Genomic DNA, 18865 nt, shown 5'->3' with positions numbered 1-18865 from the left:
ACTATTGGCACACTTTGAACGTGCTGCACTTGCACTGTTGATACACCGCATCCAAATTTTCTAGCCAAATGGAACTTTCTCAAAAAGTTTTTTGTTTGTTCACTTGATGTTGGAGCTTAGATGTTTCTTACAGGTTAGTGACTTACATAAGGGTAAGAAGGATTTTTTTAAGTTGCAATAATGATAGACAAGAGGAAATATCATTATGAGGTCTCAGTAATTCGAAGAATCGTCACTTATTTCTCTGGAACTTGTGTAGTGTTACTGTTATGACTCTCCCGACAAGCAAGAGCGCTGTGTAAAAATAGAACTCAGCCCTAATCATTCAGACTTTTTCCTGGTACCCTATAACACCATACTTGCCTGAAAAATGGGTAACATTTGTTCATATGTTTCCCAACAATGAACTAGCAAAAATCAACTTAAAATAATTTTGACAGAGGTTTTTACTTTTCACCCATTTGCACTTTTTCCTGACACACTTGCAGTAGCAGTGCTGTGAGAGCACTCTAAGTGCTTTGTGTGTGGGATGCTCAGTCACAGGAAGCATAATCAGTGCCTCTCACTACCTTCATGATGGATCTGTCCAAGTAAACTGATCAGTGATGGGGCATGGGAACACCACTAGCACAAGCATACCAATATCGAGCAAAGCAAACAGAGGGAAAGTGAGATTGAAAACAGGCATTAGCAAAGCCATTAGGTTTGCCTTTATAATGCAAGTGCTGAGCTGTTGTTCTTTGGTCATTTTTGTTGGTAAAGTGTGGTTAAAAAAAGGAAAAGAACCTTTCAAAATAGTGCAGGAAAACCAAAGCCATATCTTGTGCTATATTAATACTGTACATCAAATTCAATGTTTTTTATTAATTATACATGTCATAGTTCATTTTTTTTCTCAAATCATTTTGACTCAGTTAACTCTAAAGAGAATATAAAAAGAATAATGATGTGTTAGAATGTAAAGGGAAATGCTTGTCAAGGCCTAATTTAATTTCCACAAGATTCACCTGTTTGGTCTTCTGCAGTACTCAGGGAGCAGATATATGTCTTCCAGGAGAAGTGTCGTGCTAGTCACATTTTCTTCTTCGGATTCCAGCTACGTGAGCACAGCAGATAGCCCTTCCTACTGTGCTATATAAAAGTCTTTGTGTACCAAAGCTTGGGCTTTCATGCACTACGTTTAATGCAGGCGATAAAACAAAAGCAACTTTAAAAGTCTGCTCTTCTGCCAACTCCCAGCAAAAATATCCTTGTTGCTGCACCTTTACAGAAAAGTTGGGAGGGGTGGGGAGCAACACAGTGGTATTTGATGGTGTGAACTATCACACGAGGGAGAGAGCTAGAAAGCACATGTACTCTCATGAGGTGCTGAATAAAAATTTTAAAAAGTAGTCCCCTAAATGTGCGCAGTGGAAGGATAAAAGTCAGTCAATTAAAAGGATTTAAAGGGGCTTGCTCTAGGGGAGGGACGAACACAAGAAGAGGAAGGCAAGCCATTGAATAAAAAGTAGGATAATGAGTGTGACAGTTAAGCCAACCAATTGAAAGCAATTGGCTGGTTGCTAGCCCACTGTAAATCCGCAATATATATTTCCCAACCAGAGAACTGCGCTGTCTGGTAGGCTTGACTTAAAGCTCACACAGACAAACCACACGCTTCCCTGCTATGCCAACATTCTAGCAGTTTTCATTTTGGTGTAACTGCAGCAGGGCATGTCCTTGGGATATCCGCTTTCTTTAAATGTCACTTGCTATAGATATTTACCCATTCCTATGCACTCTCAGATACAGATCTATGGGCCAGATATACTATTTACAGCGTGCAACATGTGGAAATGGGACTGCTTTTAAATAGAAAAGTTTAGGGTTTTTTTTAAACATTGATAGATCGCAGTGTTACCACGGACCACTGCCTATTCCATAACAAACATGTTTTTTAATGTTCACAAAGGAGAATGAGTTCAAATGGGGACCCCTTTGGAATTCTTTTGCAAATTGGTTATCACCTCAATTTGGGGGGCGGGGGGGGGGGGGGGGGGGTAGCTTTTCAAATGTTTACATTTCAACTATTTTTTAAAGGGATGCCTAAAATGAGCCCTCCCAAATAGGGAATGCATTTCTATTTCTATATCTAAACCCATTTTAGGAGTCAGAAAAAAGTTACTGAATTCTAAAATGGGTTTAGCATATTAAAAAACGCATTTTGCAGTTACAAACTCCAAATCAGAGTGTTTCCAACCACACAAATGCTCTGTACTACTAGTCCCTAGATGTGTCATTTCTGCAGGAAAGGCATTGGTTTATCTATTTAACTCCTTCCGTGCTCATGACGGAACCATGCCGTCATGAGCCACGGTTGCTGTGTGCTCATGACGGAGTGATTCCGTCATGCTGCGGCCGTTGGCGGCCGCGCCGCCCACGCGGCGCTAATTCCCCGCCTGTGCGGGCGATTAGCGCTGTGGGCGGAGTCATGACGGAACCACTCCGTCATGAGCACAGCCCAACCGTGGCTCATGACGGAGTGGCTCCGTCATGAGCACCGCGCCACCGCGCTGCCCCCCCCCCGCACCCCCCAGCGCTGCGGCGGAATTTCCGCCGCAGCGAAGGGGTTAAATTGGATAGTTTATTTTCCATCTAACCCTCCGCCCCACAAAACATGTGCAGTCCTCCTTTCCATGTTTAAGAGGATTTCTGGTATATCATATAGTTTTTCCTATAGAACTTTTTATGAATACGGGCAATGTCATTGTTATGTGCGCTTGTTCCTTGTTTGCTTCAGCTTTCTTCTATGTAAACATTTTAAAACAACAATTAACTAGATCCAGAAAAACGGTCAAGGCAGTGGAGCAATAAATGCACTGACTGAAAGGAGATTTGCAAATGCGCAGCTTTACACAGTTTTTAGTAAAGGGCACAATACATATTTGCGCAGCACAACCTATCATAATGTTGTTTTGGGAACATACCCTCCACTCATAAGGCATACCTCAAAATTAACTTGTCCCGCCAACGTTTGTGAAGAATTACTCATCTGATTCGAGATCACACAACTTGTCAATTGCATACGCCAGGGTTTCTTATCATGTATTCTGGGTTTCCCAAATATATGCATCCTAATGGTGCATTTCACCAGCAGGTTGGAGCTGGATCATATGGTCCTGAAGCTGGTCGTGCTGCCTGACTCACGAAGGCAGCTGGCAGCCCAAAATAACTGTATCAGCACAAGCATGTGACAGTCTGGTCACGGTTATATACCACCCACTGCTATTGCAGCCTCTCTGTAAAAGGGAGCCTTCTGGCTCGTGATAGAAGTCTTTGTGTCTCTGTGTCGGGCACTTACCATGGCAGACCCCCTGGGGCAGTGCCATTGTGAGGGAAGCTGGTCCACAGACGGCGGGCAGGCCACCAGTCATGCCACTCTATTGTCCAGGCAGGAATTTATCACTTCAGGGTCTGGCGTAGGAGAAAGGGAAATATGTTCTTCATTTGGATGAAACAATGCTGATTGAACATGGAGTAAAGAAACACTTTGAGCAGGGCAGAGAGGACGTGGCACTTGAGAGAGGCCAATTGCTGCCTCTAGTAAATTAGGTGAATGTATCATCAGAATGGCATATAGATAGAAAGCCCCCCTAGTGTGTGTGTAAAGCTATACTCCTCTGCAATACGTAGAATAAGTCACACTGCACATGTAATAACAATAATTAGGTCGTTTGAATCTGACTACTGAGTCTGCAATAGTGCCACTACGGAAATAGCCTCCATTGCTGCATATGCAATATTTTCAGCTATAAAGATAGACTCCCCAGGAATGAATAAGTAAGAACTACCGTTATGTAGCTAGTGTGTACACTGCTGTAAATGGCGTAAATACTGTTATGAAGCTAGAACGAACACTACTGTGTATGCTATCCTTACATGCGAAGAAAGAATCAACACTACTCGTAAACACAGTAACTACACAGTTGTAAAGATTAGGGGCCAGATGTATAAAAGGGTTTTACCCATTCTGTGTCTATGGGAAAATGTGTTCGTACATATGGCCCTAAATCACGGTTATTGTGTAAACTAAAGTCAGCTGTAAGGATAGAACCTCTTGTACAGTATATGTAACAAAAGTTGTTTTAATAGAAAGCAGACTACTGTTAATGCAATAAATACTGCTTTGCAGATAAAAAATATGGTTGCAATATGTAAGTACACCTATGTAGATGGACCTACTTCTAGTTTCAATATAGCCACTATATATATAGGCAAAACCCCACTGCTGCATATACGATATTCACTCCAATGTTACTTGAACCGCCATTACTGGATGTTGGACCTGGCCCTGACTGTAGGGTCCCCTCCAAACATTTTGCCACTCTCCTCCCCTTTTTGCAGACTGCATTTTTGCCAGCTTTAGGTCTCTGGGCAGTTTGCCACTGCTCAGCAGTGCTAAAGTGCACATGCTCTTTCCCTAAAACATGGTAACATTTGGCTTGCCCACAATTGCGATGTTCAATGTACTTATAAGTCTCTAGTACAGTGCACTACATGTGCCCAGGGCCTGTAAATTAAATGCTAGTAGTAGACCCGCAGCACTGATTGTGCCACCCAGTAGCCCTTTAAACATGTCTTAGGCCTGCTATTGCAGAACCTGTGTATGCAGGTTTACACTGCCATATCGACCTGGCAAATTAACCGTCTTGCCAGGCTCAAATCTTCCCTCTTCAGATATATATATAAGTTCAGCCACGGCTGGTGTATTGGGGCTCAAGGGCCGAGGCCTCTCACCTTTTGCCCCTCAAGAATTGCGTCTCTTCATCTTCAGGTCAGGCAGCTAGGTGCTAAACATGCTCGATCGCAGTTGTCCTGAACTTCTGACTTTGTCCAGGTCTGCCACGACCAGATAAGCACAGTTGGCGCTTTGTGCTTTTATGCACTATTTTCATCTAATTCTTTAAAATTCATACCTCGAGTTCACTTACTAGGTTTTTGTCGTTTTGGGCCTGTTTTGCTCATTAAATTAAGTTCTATTTTCCATACGAGGTGTGATGGATTCGTGTGTGGTGTTTTCACTATTTTACTGTTTTAACTGTTGCACACATGCTTTACACATTGCCTCTTAAGTTAAGCCTGACTGCTCTGTGCCAAGCTACCGGAGAGTGAGCACAGGTTATTTTAGAGTGTGTATCTAACTTACCATGACTAGGATTGTGGTCCCTACTTGGAAAGGGTGCATACCTCTAGAGACCCAATTTCTAACACTGGATCTGTGAAAATTAAGACTAATTAATATGTATTGAGTGAATCATGCCTATTGCATCTGCAATAACCAGTGATATATTGAGAGAGTACCATTTAATATTTAATTACATACGCCTGTATAAAGGACTAAACTGACAGGATCACCACTGTTTTGTTATAAATAATGTCATGAAATAAGGTGAGGATCACTGCTAAATTTTAAGGCAAGATTATGGTGAAGCTTGGGATTGGAACCCTATATAGACATTTAGCCCTCACAAACAATGTGTGATGTTATTTAATAGCACCTAAGCAGGTCTCCAGTTAGGATAGCTACATGTTTGCATTCATCATCAGACAATAGTACATATCTAAACATAATTTGGAAAACTCACCAGGCACAGTCAGGGTTGGTCAGCAGATTTATATCAGAGCCACACAGCACCAGCCAGTACTTCCACATACATATCTGTCAGTTAGTGGAGAGGCCTAATAACCCAGTTAGCATGTAAACAAACATTCAATACCTCCAGTCACACCCAACAAACCTATGGCACCCCTGTTGTTATGTTTAGCTGGTCAACTTTTTTTTGCTAACCAATTTTTATTGATTTCAAACACAACACGAGACAGAAAAACAGAGACCCTCACCGCCAACCAGTTCACTCAACTTGACAGTAAAAGCAGGGTAACCAACAAGGACCATTATACAGTCATATTTAATCAATGAGGGGGGAGGTAGGGAAAAGCTTCGGTCCATTCTGCTTCCATAGAGTATACAAAGATCAAAAAAGAATGCACCACTTGTACCTGTATTGTCGGGGTCATTGGTTCTTGGTACCGTCTATAAAAACCCCTCATACACGCACGCAGGTTGGGGGCGGTATATCTTGGTTCTCCGCCTGATTGTGACATGACAGCATCATCATCGGGTTTGTTATTGGTATGCTGACCTCCATCCGGAGGTAGACCCACTGACGTTACAGTAGTGTCCAGAGACCAAAATGTATTCTTTGGTTGTGAAGTGCTCAAGTGAAGTGAAGTTTAAAATTTCTTACATCGCCAATCTTCGAAAAGTCTTTATTCTATGGGGATGTATAGAAAAAGGGGTAAAAACAGTGGTGTGCGTCTATGGATCGTGTTACCAATCATACGCACTGGTTAGTCCATTTGTGAGGTCGACATGTTTCAGCCCCATCATGCCCAGCCGGGTCTTGGGGCTTTGTTCAGGACCTAGAGAGTTTGAAACGGTGTTATGTTTATAACCGTTGAGAGTGGGTTATTGTTACACCGAATTCGGGGCACCGTATTCAGAGCGAGAACAAGTCAATCACCCAGACACCGCAGAAGGTTGTGATTTCTCGCCGGTCCCCCACGGAGGCCCACAGAAGGTCCTACCAGGTACTATTGACCTGTCAACCAAGTGGTGCAACAATAACCCACTCAACGGTTATAAACATAACACCGTTTCACACTCTAAAGGTCCTGAAGAAAGACCCAAGACCCGGCTGGGCATGACGGGGCTGAAACATGTCGACCTCACAAATGGACTAACCAGTGCGTATGATTGGTAACACGATCCATAGACGCACACCACTGTTTTTACCCCTTTTTCTATACATCCCCATAGAATAAAGACTTTTTGAAGATTGGCGATGTAAGAAGTTTTAAACTTCACTTCACTTGAGCACTTCACAACCAAAGAATACATTTTGGTCTCTGGACACTACTGTAATGTCAGTGGGTCTACCTCCGGGTGGAGAGCAGCATACCATTAACAAACCCGATGATGATGCTGTCACGATCAGGCAGAGAACCAAGATATACCGCCCCCAACCTGCGTGCGTGTATGAGGGTTTTTTATAGAAGGTACCAAGAATCAATGACCCCGACCATACAGGTGCAAGTCGTCCGTTCTTTTTTGACCATTATACAGTCACTCTCAGTCCAAAATGATCCATCCACAGTCCCCATATGCGGTCGAATTTGCTGGGTCATCCCCATGCCACATGCACAGGTTCCTCCTGTGCTGCACACTGTCCATCCCCCTCCTCCACCCTCTCACCGTTGGGGCAGTGGCCAACTTCCACCCATGAGCAATGTCTCTCTTTGCCACCACCGTGGCCAGCCACATAAACACCTCTCCTCTCTCGTGTTACCTAGATCCTCCAGAACCCCCCAGCAGATTGTCTTTCGGTGTCAGCGTGAGCAAATATCCGATCACCCGGGACAGGGACTGAGCTATTTTTGTCCAATACCCCGCAATTAAAGAACAGAGCCAGGTCATGTGGAAGAAATCAGGATTTTGGGAAGTGCAGTGAAAGCACTTGCTGGACTGCAGTTTCAGGGCCCGCGACAGCCTCAGGGGTGTAAGGTATGTGCAATGGAGATAATTAAATTGAATAAGACGTAGTCTAGAGGACATCGCTATCTCACGGAGGCCATGCAGGCAAACCGCAATCAACATCGTCCAGGGGTCCTAACCAGGCCTCCCATTTCCTCTGCAGGGGGGCAAATGCATCAGGCCATTGCTGATCATTGATCAGTAAATATGGGACAACCCCCTTCCCCTGTTCACCCATAAGCAGCTGTGCCTCCAGTTCACTATATACAGGGAGTGTGCCAAGATCGTCCCCATAGACAGCGAATGCATGTAGGACCTGCAGATATTGATAAATTTGAGTCCTATAGAGGGAGTATTGTTCCTGGAGGCCCTGAAAGGACCTAATGTGATCTCCTTCCTAAATGTTGCCTAGAGTTGTAATACCTATACAGTCCCACACCTGGAAGCTTCGGAGGATGGACATATCATGGAGCCAATGGCCGCAATGACTTGTTTGGGTAAACCTGCAGGCCTTAAGCCTCTTCATGAAGCTCCAGGATGCAGAGCAATCTCGGCCCGTGCAGGCCTCTTGGTGCTCTCAACCCAATGCACATAACCTTTGGCAATCCCCTGCATTGTGGCTTTTCCAGTGGCCTAGAGAGTGACTACTGAGTCCACAGAGCCAGCATTAGCATTGAAATAGGCCTGCAGCTCTTCTGCAAGGAACTCCGCACAGTTATCATCCTGGAGACACCAGGCATTTAAACGCCAAGTGGGATGCGCCACAGGACCATGTCCACTGAGGCAAAGTTCTATGGGAGAGTGATCCGAGATACCACTCAGGAGGATATCAACTCGGATGACATTCTGAACGTCGGTCGCTGGAAACTAAAAGAGATCTAGGCATGAGAGCATCTTGTGGGATGCAAATGTAGGAGTGTATGCCCTGTTGTTTGGACGCCAAACCTGCCATATGTCACAGAGTCCGAAGGACTCCACTCATCCCCGAAGTTGCCATGAATGCTTGGGTCGATGAGTGGTGGAAGTGCCATTGAGATCGAGGGAAGGATCAAGTGCCATATTGAAATCTCCTCCAATGCCAGTGTAGGTAAATGTGGCTGGACATACGCACTAAGGGTGTTGCAGGGCCATCCCTCCAGCAGCCTCTCCACCCCCACATACCTGGCCAGCAGGTTGGCAACCGTATGGGTGACCATTAGGGGAAATGATTTGTGCAGATGTATCACCACCCCCCTGGATCCCAGAGTGAACCTAGCATTAAAAACAAAACATTGTGTCCAAACCTCTATAAAAAGGGACAGTGAGACCCAGGAGGTGTGTTTCTTGAAGCAACAACATCAATGGATTCAGACGCCTGGCATACTATAGGACAGAAGACCTGTTAATGCGGTTCTGGAGGCTGTTAACGTTCCAAGAAAGATCTTTGTAAGCCTCCTTGTAGATCAGGTGGTAAGTGCATCTCTCCTCTTCGAAGCGGCCCCCTGTATGGGTCCAGGGCTGTAGGCAAAGAGTCCCACTGGGAAGTGGATACAGGATGTGGTTGTGTGGACAGCAGTGGGATTGCGGCCAGCGGGTAGGCTAAACAGATTGAACAGTAGAGAACAAACCAGAGATTAAGCATTCCTCAATCCCCCCCTATGCCCCCACCCCATAATTCCTCCCCTGAAGCATCTGTCGGCCAGTGATCTCCCAACTCAACGTTCAAACCAAAAAGAAGGGGCAGTTCCTGGGGTGTCCTCCTCTGTGGTGGCCTCCCTGTGATGGACAGTTACACACATGCCTCGCTCAACAACATATTGATGAAGGTACTCACTCTTGTTCGTACGTATCTTCCACCTGTAGAATTGCATGTTAGTCCGCCCCTCTCTCCAGACTCGCTGCCTTCCTGCGAAGCTCACAGGCCTTCATCACTCTGCTTTGCTTATACATACAATGCATATACTATAATATCCAGATACACAAACCTGCACAACATACACTTGGATAGGATTAGGTGACAAAGCAGGGTATAACTCCGACTGCACATTGGGGAGCCACTCTCGGCCAGTGCAAAAAAAAACTGTTTTAGTGAGTTCATGAAAAAAAAAGAACATTTACAGAATAGGTAGGTAAAGCTTTATTCGATAGAAAATATCATAAAAGCACAACATACAGAAGAATAAAAAAGATCAAGTTAGATAATAAAAGAAACAATCGTCATAAATATATCTAAAAAGACTGTAAGAGTGGATAAAAGCAATATGTGCAAAGTACAAAACGCTTCAGGACCCAAAATTCAATATAGCAGATAGATGGTGGGTAAAAGAACTGATCGTGTGGGAAATTTAATACATTTATCGTGCCAGATGTTTCTTCCGCAGTATCCAAGCAGCACCCAGATACTTAGCAATACCACAAATAATGGTAAGGGACGAAGTATCTGTTTGTAGGATGCGTAACACAATACGGTAGTCACGGCTACCGAGTAATCTACAAATCGGTCTCAGCCACTTGGCTCTTGCTCTTCTATATTGGAAACAGGCAAATAAAAAGTGGGGAATAGACTCCTTAGGTGCTGTACAGCTGGGGCAGCCAACAGAAATAGGAGGGAATCCCTTCCATCCAGCGGTAACACAGTTAAGAGGAAGGGACCCCAATCTGAAGCGTACATACAGTGATCTGTCTAGGGGAGTCTGAATAAAATCAAGGTAGGGTTCGAGTTTGATGAGGGATTTGTGTTCAAAGAAGGCTTCGCTCAGTTTCCCCATCTTTACATTGGTGAGCTCTCTTGTGTTTACCCAACTCCAGTAGGCCTTCTTGAGGTCCTGTTTCGAAGGGGGTGTCTGTGATTCCCAGCAGTCTTCGTAGCCAATGGACCTCAGCGTTTGTTTGACATAGGAGATCCATTTTAACCTCTTCCCAGTATCTGCTGATATGAGTTCACTTAAGTCTGCAGCATAGTTGGCAAGTTCTGGTGTCCGTCGCAGTCTTGCCCAATAGAGTAGGGGACGAAGGCGTGCAATGTCCTGGATAGAGTGTCTGCCTAGGTCATAAAACAAGGGTTTCAGAGGAGATGAAGTGGGAACAGAAATGAGGTTCCTCATGAATTTGTTCTCGGACAAGACCAGGTCATGGATGTTTTCATAGCCCCAGATTTCTGCCCCATACAAGGAGCTAGATAATGCCTGTGCTTCGTATACCACAAGGGCCGGTGCCACTGGACGACTGGTAGAGAGATGTTGTTCTCTAATAATGGCACCAGACACCCTCTTGTGGCACAGAAGCATCTTGGTCAGGTGCGAGCTCCACTTCATCCCCTTTGCAATGCGTATGCCTAAATAGTCAAAGGAATCCACGATGTCTAACAGTGTACCATCCAGACTAAAGGCATATCTGAAGCGTCGCGGAGGATTAATAACCATTAGTTTGGTTTTCTCTGTGTTTATGATGAGGCCATGGGATTTGCAAAATAAATCAAACCTATTTAGAATTTTCTGGAGGCCAGCCGGGGATTTGGAAATCAGGAGAGTGTCGTCGGCGAACAGGAGGCTAGGGACTTTTTCGCCCGCCAGGACTGGAGCGTCTGCTGGGACCTCCCTAAGGAGATCCACCACCCCGTTGATGTAAAGAGAAAACAGGGTGGGAGCTAAGACACAGCCCTGGCGTACCCCCCTGTTCACCGCGACACTTCCTGTAAGCTGGCCCTGATCACCCCATCTAATGTTAGCATGATTATTCTCGTGGAGAAGCTTTAAAAAGGCAAGAATCTCTTGGGGGACACCTAAATGAGCTAAAACCTGCCACAGCCTATGACGGGGTATTAAGTCAAAAGCAGACTTTAGGTCTATAAAAGCTAAATATAAAGTGCCTTTGCCTAAAACTACCACTTTCCAGTATATCATAAAAAATCTAAAAACTTGATCCATAGTGCCTACCTTTTGTCTAAAACCTGCTTGAAAGTGTGATAAAACATTCCCATTCTCAATCCAACACCTCAGCCTCATAAGGAGAACCCTGCCAACCACTTTCTGTATCACATCGATTAGACTAATAGGTCTGTAGTTGGCAGGGTCCTCCCTATTGCCCTTTTTGTAAATTGGAATCACTACTGCAGCTTTCCAAGACTCGGGTACTGTAGAGCCCTTGGCTATAGCGTTCATTACAACAGTGATAAAAGAAGCCCACGGGATTGGATCATGTAAAAGTAGGTCACCAGGTAGGCCATCAGGGCCTGCCGCCTTGCCCGGCGCAATGCTTTTAATAGCAAGGATCACTTCTTGGGTCCCAAAATTGGTCTCAACAGGGAAATTAGTGGCAAGGGGCAAGTCCTCCTCCACAGGAACCACATGGGCTGTCTCCCCCGCATATATAGCAGAGAAATGGTTGAACCATTGCAGCTCCGCTATATGATTGGGGATACTAGTCGTTTTGGCCCGTTTGCCTCGATTTAATAGGTCCCAGAAAACCGTTGAATTTCGGTTTAATGCTGCCTCTTTGAGTTCCTGCCAGTGCGTTTCCTCCCAATTCCGTTTGGCGACTGTCAAAGATCTCGAGTAGTCTCGCCTCGCCTTCCTAATTAAGTTTCTATCTTGCTTTCTTAGGGCTTTTGACAGGGTCTCTCTATCCCTTCTGCAATCCTTAGAGTACCAAGGGTTGGCACTAAACGTTGGGCCCACCTTACGGCGGGAATTCTCCCCCAGAATGAAGAATTCCCCTATCTTATTGATAGTCTCATGGTAAAGGGAGGATATGAGTTGGGGATCATTCGTTTCCTTGCTAGCATCTCAAAGCTCAATATGTTTCCTAGCTAATATATCTTTGATGGATGCGAGCTTCCCCTCGTGTTGCGATATCCCATGCCATTTAAGGCGTCTGTTACATCCTGCCAATGATATTTCCTTGGTTACCATCAAAGGGAGTTGATTGTTCACATGATGCGAGGTCACCCAAATATCTTTAAGTTGTAAACACAGTGGATTGTGGTCGCTATCTATGGTATTTTTAACAACCATATCCAGAATGTTCCCCCAAAAATAGATGTCAACAAGGATGTAGTCTATTCGAGATGGAGTAGATAGTCTATTAAAAGTAAAAGCACCGCCCTTGTCAGATATGGTTCTGCCATTCACTGCTCGTAGATTAAACTCTTGCGTAAGGGCATTCAATTGGATAGCCCTTTGAGACCATTTCTTGATTGGGCTAAGCTCTAAGGGCGGGATTCCCCACTTACGGTCAGATTCACTGAACCCCAGTAAATCTTCCGAGGCTAGGGGTTCGAAGGTACAATTGAAGTCGCCACAAACAATGGTACTAGAGTTAGGATCAATATGAGTTAGTTCATGGTCCAGGGCAGAGATTGTCTGGGATGTCTGCCCTCCTACAGTACCTCTAGCATAGATATTAAAAACTTCTAAAGTAGGACCGCCATGTGGACCATTTATAGTCAAGTGTAATAAATCTGGAGAAATATTATTATGGGTCTGTACCGACCAATTGTGCTTAATATTTACCCACACAAGTAGTCCCCCCGATGGGCGGCCTTTCCCTGAACTTATAGCCGGTAAAAAATATGTAGTATACCCTGATTTATGTAAAGGGATTGTGCTCCAAGTTTCCTGGAATGCACAGACGTCAAAGGTGCTTATGAAATCGTGCCAATCGGGGATCAGGAGTTTTTTGGCAAGCCCTGCGATGTTCCATGAGACAAAGTTAAGAGATGGTTTAGAATTTTCGAGAGCTGTAGTTGCCTGATTGTGGGGGGACAACTCACAAAACGGGGAGGACGACAATGAAATTGGTGAATTTTGGGGCGGTGCAGTAGTGTGTATATCAGCGGTAGGGACCGACTCCGCAAAACAAGGCTTAGAGGGAAGATCTTGAGCCAGTCAGTCTACCCTGTTCAAATTGGAATCATTGCTTGCCAACCTATTACTGTCCTGTGACTCATGACCTCTTGGGACCCAGAGCGGAGTACGTCTTAACTGGATGCAAGAATAATCTGGGGATGAGGAACGATATTCTAAAAGAGCCAAGTTTTCAGCCAAAGTCGTATCAAAGAGTGAAAGCTCAATACAATCAAATTTGGTATTGTGTCGTGAGATTCTTCTAGCCTTAATAATGTCCTCACGAATAATAGACCTGCATCCCCTGACATGCCTGACCCAGTGTATAGCTTTATTTTTAAGTGAATCCTCATTTTCGTAGGATTGGGTGATGGTAAGTCTAGGAACCTTAACCATATAGGCTATGTTTGGATTGGCCAGCAGGTCTCTTGGGATAGGGTGTAGTGCGTTATTGCTTCTAAAGCAAAGCTGGGCCTCCTGAGGAATAGATCTTGGGGGTCCAGCAGCCTCACGTATAGCTGGAGTAGAAGGAATTGCATTACGAGTTGATTGAGATTTCGCAATATCACTAAATAAAGGTTTACTGCTGCTGTTGGCAGAAGGCAGAGGTGGCTTTCTAATAGGGTCAATCATGTTAGAAGCTAAGTGGCTCCCCCTGTGGGCGATCGGCAAAGGGCCAGACTGGACAGAAATTGCGGGTACAATTGGTATTGGGATCCCAAAGTTACTTGGAGTGGTCTGCTGCATGGGAGTTGGGGGGACCCTCTTACTCAGTTCCATAACTATGTTTTTCAGGAATTCTATCTCTTTAAGAAGTTGGTCCATTTTCTGTTCCATGGATGCACCCTGAAAACAGGGAGTCTGAACTACTTTAGAGATAGGTGGGCCAGGGTCTTGACATGCAAGCGTTTCCTCCTCCAGGTCTTCCAGGATAGCAAATCTATTGGAGCAAGGAAGCTCAAGTGAAGCAGTAGAGAGTTGTGAATCGGTATTGGGTATGGGGTCCGAATTATCCTCCTTATCCTCCTTATCATTCATGCTAGGCACAAGGTCATTAGATGTAGGGGGAGGGATTATTGTGGATGGGGCTTGTCTAGTTATATTAAACATGCTTGGGATTGTGCGGTTGCGAATGCTGGAAGAATGATCTTCTGCTTGGTCCCCTACAACTGTAGATACAGCACTAGTAGCCTCTAGGAGCGCTTGGTAGTCATCGACAATAACTTCAATCCTATCCAGCACACAGTTGGATGCCGCATGGGTTACTTTTTTGGCCTTTTTCCCTTTTTTGTTAGAGCTGCCCCCACCTCCTTCCATAAATTTCCTTTTGGCCATGAGCAGATAACACAAGATATATATCAATAAATGACAGTTTCTCAATGCTTAGGGATTTAGCCAATAAAACAATTTAAGTGTATAATAATAATTGTTAGTCCTTGATAGTGATTCACACTGGATGATGTACGACAGTCACACTAAGCATGGGAGGATAGGTATGGCACCATAGCACAGTACCTTGATGGTCTTGATGACTCGCACGAGGGATGGCCCAGCCCTGCCTCCTCCTGCACCGGCTCAGCCCGGCGTCGCCCGCGCGCGTCCCGCGACGCGGAGGCAGCGTCGTTCTTTTAAGCGCCTCGTGGCGCGAACGGGACGTCCGCGGGTCCGGTGGCGCTTGGGATGCTGGGGGATGTAGTTTCTGCCCTGTCCCCGCTCTGCGGCCGCTGGTGTGGATGGCGGCAGCGGGGGACTGCAGGACAGCAGGTGGTCAGCGCTGGCAGGGCAACAGCAGAATGCTCCACGATAAGGTCAGATTAGGCAGAGGGACCCACTCCACCGAGGCAGCGTCGTTCTTTTAAGCGCCTCGTGGCGCGAACGGGACGTCCGCGGGTCCGGTGGCGCTTGGGATGCTGGGGGATGTAGTTTCTGCAGGACAGCAGGTGGTCAGCGCTGGCAGGGCAACAGCAGAATGCTCCACGATAAGGTCAGATTAGGCAGAGGGATTTACAGAATAGCAAATTAAGATATTCAAATTACACCTTTTTCCTGTGTCAACTCTCCTTATACAGGGTACAGACTCTGTACCAAGGTTGATACACTTCAGACTCTATTTATAACAGCAGTCCTAGGCTTGGCACACAACAGGCTAGGGCTCTTAAGGCTTAAATGATGTGTAAACTCAGAATCACATATACGCTGTCTGCCCCAGATATTGAGTAATATGTATAATGTTATTTCTTTCTACAGCTTACATTCTTCAATTGCACGCAACCTCAGAAAGCCTTCTCCCTCTATGCTCCTAAAACCCTGCAAGGGAAATTCACTGTGATGTACTTTCTTTCTTCAGAGTGACTCTCATCTTACTTTTCATGCTCTGCATACCTTCTATTTCTGAGTATAGCCTCCTCTCAGTCTCATGCCTGCCTACCTCACTCCTCTTACTGTTATTCTGCAATTGCCTGATAACTCCTTTCATTAGTCGTACCTTCTCGTCTTTAAAACCCTATTACTGTAATCTAACATTACCTAGTCTCCGCCAGCCTATCTATCTCAAGACTATTCACCTGATAAAACATAGCCCCGACTAACGATGACACCTCCCTCGCATTAATATATCACAATGTTTTATATGATATTTTAAAAAGGAGACACTAACTGTCCATCAAATTATAGGCCTACTATCCTAGTAGATAATTTTCAAACAATATTTGCCAGGAAGGTCTTAAATAGATTGTAGAAGTGGATCGAATATCAGAGGATTTGAACTCCCCTTCAGGCAGGGTTTCATGCTAAAGTTAGCACTTTAGATCAGGTTTTTAAATGTGCCCTCCTTTATTGGATGACATCCTGTTGGGCAACAAGAAACTTTACGTGGGATTTGTCAATCTGCGTGCCGTATTTGTATACTCCGGGGGAGCCTATGGGGATTAATAGCAGACATGGGAGTTCCAGGTGGATCAATTGAATTACAAACTAGGTTTCACGAAAAGAAACTATGTGCAGGTCAGGTGGGGTGATAGAGGTGAGCAGTGGCCGCTGCTACTTAATGGCGGTGGGATTGTGAGTCGCAGGGGCTGAGGCGAGGTAATAAAACAAAATCAGTTCACCCGCTTTCAGCACCACAGGAAGCAGGAATAGGAAGCACCCAGGCTTCCAGACTCCCATAGCCAATTACGACACTGTTGAGACCAGCGTTGTGATTGGTTTGAGCACTGTGGTTCGACACTCAGAGAGGGACTGGGAGGCTGGGCATGTTCTCCAACAGGCTGTGCAATACAGCCTGCTGGAGAACATGCAAAGTGCGCATGACTATTTGGCCGGCCAAACCATCATGCACATTTACTGAGTTCTCACCACTCCTCCCCCTGCTCCTGGTACAGCCAGTCTCGTTCCTAACCAGCTGATCAATGAAGGAAAACTAAAATGATAACAATGCATTGTTGTCATTTTATTTTTTCCTTTATGACCTGCTCACAGAGCAGTGGGGCGACGCTCCTCCGCGTTGCGGAGGAGCTGCCCCTGGAGGTGATTTGACAAAGCACATCCCAATCGCAAGAGGGGTTCAACATTAATTACTTATTAATTTCTAAGTCCCCTATGGGGTTACAGAATCTGCTAAATACATTTTTGGAGTTCTGGAGCCACAGGGGTTTAGAATATAGAGCTACAAAAGCCAAATTCATGGTCTTTGGTAAGAATGGTAGTAAAAGCTGTCCAGTTTTCACGGGGAATAACCATTTGGAAGGGGTTTTTAGCATCAATTAATTTGGGATGACCCTGTCAGATAAATTTAGGAGAGTCCACTGAATAAATAAAGGAGCCCTCATGATATCACATAGATCTATGGCCATTCTACACTTTCAAAAGAACTCATATTCGCGTTCTAGCTCCCTAGCCTTGAAAGCCTATTGAGCGAAGGCCCAAAGTTCTGCCCTGTATGGCGCTGAAGTTTGGGGTTACACTAATACCACGAGGCTCACAGTGACAAAGAATTCATTTGTCAGTGTATTGCTCTCGGTCCTCGCAAGTACCCTATGGGTCCCACTCTAATTTGATATGAGGATGAAAAGAGTATCTGACCAGGCGCACTTAAAACCACTACTGTTCTGGATTCGTATCTGAACTACTCCTGAATTAGGTGAATATAGAGATTCCTTGAGTGACCTAAATAATTTGGATCGTGCCATGAAGATCCCTTCGTTAAGATTTGCACATGACTGGTGAAAAAGATTGGGTTTGATCAGACTGTGGAATTCGCCTGAATTACTTTGTAGGACACATATGCTGATTTTAAAATCGAACTATTGGACCCTAGTGTGGCAAGAAATAACCAGGGATTCTCTGGGCTACCTCACCAAGCAGTTTGAGGCATTTAAACCTATTACAGCTTTTGAAAACTATATGGACATTATTACACTACCGCTGGCCAAGAGCCTGTTTATCAGATTTAGAATAGATTATTTGCCCCTTCGATGATTCAGTAAAAGTTGGAATAATATCTTCTTGTCTTATTAATGCCAGCTTGTGGCATGAATCCTGAAACCCTTGATCATGTTATGCTTGTATGTCTTGAATATCGCGGTGCGCACAGAAAATAATCGCTCCCTATCCGTTTTTCCTTGTGGATACTACATGTTAGGGAGGTGAAGAGAAAATTGACGAAGGATACATCAGGTCTGGGGTTTTTTTTTGTGAGCCGTTCTTGTTTAACATATGGATTAAACGAGAGAAGTTTTTGAAAGTATGTGAATGTAAAAATTTTTGTGCATGGGCTGTTCTGAGGAAACAATTGTAAGTATTTATCCACATGTATACATGTTTTTATAGTTATTATTTATGGATTACTTCTCTCTAAAAACACTTTCCTCAACATTGCACCTTTTAATACATAACGAGTTTTAGCCATTAGGAACTGGGGAGAATTTTAAAAAGTTTGCAGAGATAATGAAATTGTATTGTGTGAGGTTGTTGAGGTCTAGATGTTTGTTGCATTTTTTGTTTTATTCATTATATTTATGCATCAAGTTACTCAATGAAGCAAAATTTGATATATGTATGATATGGAGGTTTTGTACCTTTGATAGTTTGAAGCCAAATAAAGAATCTTGATTGATCATAAAGTAACCGGAGTAAATGCATGCAATTTTCTTGACAGCACACAACTAATCACTATAACCAACAATAACCACTACATTAATCTCTAACTTTGGATTCAGGAGTAGCGTGCTACTCACCGTAAAGCGTTTCAACGCCTCATCTAGGGTAGTAAGCACTATATAAAAAACAATTACAGTAACAGTTACAATATTTTACACACTAAGGTCTTTTCTGTTTGCTTTCTAAAAGTGCTTGCTCTGTTAGACAACAAGAACTACGCACAACTAGACCTAGTTCTATTTTTGCATGCATGTGTGGAAATGCTAAGAAGTAAACAAAAAAAGTAAATAATAATGTACTTTAGTACTGCGTG

The sequence above is a fragment of the Triturus cristatus genome, chromosome 4_1 (genome assembly GCF_964204655.1).
Source record: "Triturus cristatus chromosome 4_1, aTriCri1.1, whole genome shotgun sequence".
NCBI lineage: Eukaryota > Metazoa > Chordata > Amphibia > Caudata > Salamandridae > Triturus > Triturus cristatus.
The sequence above is the reverse complement of the archived record's forward strand: the minus strand, read 5'-3'. Positions refer to the sequence as shown.